This window comes from Asparagus officinalis, chromosome 8, assembly GCF_001876935.1.
Source record: "Asparagus officinalis chromosome 8, Aspof.V1, whole genome shotgun sequence".
In the NCBI taxonomy this organism is placed as follows: Eukaryota; Viridiplantae; Streptophyta; class Magnoliopsida; order Asparagales; family Asparagaceae; genus Asparagus; species Asparagus officinalis.
Genome location: NC_033801.1, coordinates 94,342,370 through 94,345,448, shown reverse-complemented (window position 1 = coordinate 94,345,448; position 3,079 = coordinate 94,342,370). Strand labels below are relative to the sequence as shown.

Genomic DNA, 3,079 nt, shown 5'->3' with positions numbered 1-3,079 from the left:
CAGCGGCGGGCGAGCGGGCGACGGACGGGCGGCGGCTTAGATGAAAAAACGGAATCTCAAAACATATTTTTGGTGTTTTAAGAAAAGCGTTTATTTTTTAGATTTTGTAAAGGGTCAAGTCAAAAAATCGCCCCGGTTACCAAACAGCGGCGGGCGAGCGGGCGACGGACGGGCGGCGGCTTAGATGAAAAAACGGAATCTCAAAACATATTTTTGGTGTTTTAAGAAAAGCGTTTATTTTTTAGATTTTGTAAAGGGTCAAGTCAAAAAATCGCCCCGGTTACCAAACACGTTTCATTGTTTTTTTTTTTTAAAAAAACGAAAACGGCAAAACACCATGTTTGCCAAACGCTCCCGCTTTAGTGTCAATGAATTTACATTCTTTTTTATCCAATAAAAATTTCAGAGCAAGGAGTAAACTAGAAAGGGTGCACTTGTTGATCACCACTCTGTCTTGTATCATTTCTTTTAAAGAATTAACAACATTATGTTCATCATCCCTCGGAATGTAACCTGAAATCTTGGAAATCCCACGAGACAACATCGCTTGCTGACATTGCGAGAACTCCTTCACTGATCCCACCAGCATACCACTGCGTGGGAAAGATCCAAGGCAGCCAAACACTATCGCAGTCGTAACCGCATTCCAACAATTTAGATCACCACTACAAATCTCCTCAAATACTCTCGAGTCTCGAAGCACCGTCGAACCTACCGACAATCTCTGCGAACAAATCCATCAGCCTGCCAACTACGTACCCATAAGGAAAGAAGTGCATTCAGATTATTCTAACCGAGACCTCTTTATGGGTGGATCATTGGATTGAGAGTTGAGGTTTCGTTGGGGGTTTTTGTCACGCAATTGGTACGCCAAGTTAGTGCATAATCAATAATAAGAAGATGAGAGTGAGGATTCAGGTGGTTTTGATTGGATTTACTCCTTGTTTCGGCACATCATGATATTTATTTTCAGCCTTTTCATCTCAGCTGTTGCAAGTGCCGTTGCATTTTGGATTCAAATGATGTAATAGTGGGCCTTAATTTCTCAAATTAATTGGTCGAGCCAGATTTAAGTGATTCAGGTAAATGAGTGTGTCGGCGGAGAATGAGGATTGTCGGTGGGGTTTTGTGGAGGACGAGAGGATTTTGATTGGATTTATTGGGGGATTGTTTGTCTCAGACCATTTTCAGCCTTTCCATCTCATCTGTTGTCGGATGGTGGTTTCGAATGTAGGATTTTATTATTTCATCAAATTAAAATACTTCAGCATACGCATCGAGTCAAGATGGCCGAGTTGGTCTAAGGCGCCAGTTTCAGGTACTGGTCCGAAAGGGCATGGGTTCGAATCCCATTCTTGACAAAATCTTTCATAATTCCCCTTTGTCCTCTGTTTTTACTAACGAGTGTTTTAGTCCCATGCGTTTACTATTCTGAATCAGTAGCCCCAAATGAAAAAGAGTAGTAGATTACAAAATCGAAATAAAGGTCACATGAGGGGGATGGGATCAAGAGGAGGCAAAGTTCAATAGTTTTAGAAAATCTTAAGTGGCCTAGTTTTAATCAATGTTCATGAGTGTTGATTACTCTTCATCTTAAAAATCTTGTCACATGACTCATTGTGTGGCTCTTTCATTTGTGGTGATTACTCTTCATCTCAAAGATCTTGTCATCTGACTCATTGATTTGTAAGGCCGGTCGGATGGATAAGCAATTATTCTGTCCACGATCTTTCCTGCTATTCTAAACCTTGACCAATGACAGAGAAACATGTAAACAATTCAGTTATAGTGCAAGCTTCCACATGATTCTCCTAGAGCAATCTGATGATGCCAAGTAAACTTTCCTTTTCCCCCAATCTGGCCCTTTAAATTATCATAAATAGAGGTAATAGTGGTAAGAAAATTTAAGTCTAATTTTATTTTTATTTTTGAATTAGATTTGCACTACCTTCCTTCTACAGTCAGTGACTTAAGTATCGGAGGGTCATCATCCGAAACAGCAGGACATTTAAAGATGGGAATTCACCTGGATTAATGCTGGACATTGTGGTGGGTTGAACCTTAATTAGTGTGGGTCAAAGAGTTGGCAGAGCTCACAGAGATTCAGCTCCTCTGTAAGGAGAAGCGGATAAATATCACATCCTGTTATGGAGGCAAAAGAAGTTGCACCTCAAAATGAGAAGCTGGTTGCAGTTACTAGGAATCTCAGGGATAATTGAACCAAATCTTTGTAATTCCATCTTAAATTTGCTTTACTTCTATAAATATATCACATCCTAATCATACTCAACTGAACAGCTGGTAGCAAATAGTATAACCTCAATATATTTACATTAATCAAGTTAGGCACAAGATTTAGATACAATCAAGCTCTTAAGCAGACATACCGTAGACTAGCTAGGTTAAAGATTGTTTGCTCCATAAAATGACAGCTGAGTAAGCATGCATATGCTCTATACACGTAGAATTAGGAACCGTTATATCTGACAAATGCAACTGTTGAATATTCCTCGAGGATCTTCTCATCGCAAGAGTAAACAGTAAATAAAGAGCTACATTCTCATCGCCTCCGCGCCTAAATGCAGAAAGAAGATCAGGTTATGTAAGAAAGGTCCTTCTCAGTCACGTAGTCCCGTTAATTATCTATGTGAAATTAGAAAGTAACTAACCGATTTCTCAGTCACATATTCAAGAGAATTTGCCTCATCAGTGAGGTCCACTTTGCCCTCTTAGCAAAAATAACAAATTGCATGCAACATGTCAAATGAATCTGGGGGGTGATCTTGATCCAAATAAGCTAGTCACATCATAGTGGAGACCTTAATGGTAGCAAATACAGAAACCGGAACTGATTAACAACAAGATAAATCTCCGAATTATAATTCAGGAATGAAGCATCATGTTCAAACAAAGAAAAAAACATGCAGCCAAAACAAAGGGGAATCCCAAACTCCCCAGTTTCTGAAGAGGTTCATGCCGAGGATATAAGACTTGCCCAAAACATGCAATTTCCAAACTCCATAATTTTTGGAAGGGGTTCAAGCCAAGGATGTACATATAAGATTTGCCCAAAACATGC

General features: G+C 39.6%; 1 non-coding gene across 1 annotated transcript; it reads left to right on the top strand.

The window, feature by feature from the left end:
- TRNAL-CAG lies at positions 1,281 to 1,361 on the top strand. The gene has a single exon. It is a non-coding gene; the product is annotated as a tRNA-Leu (tRNA).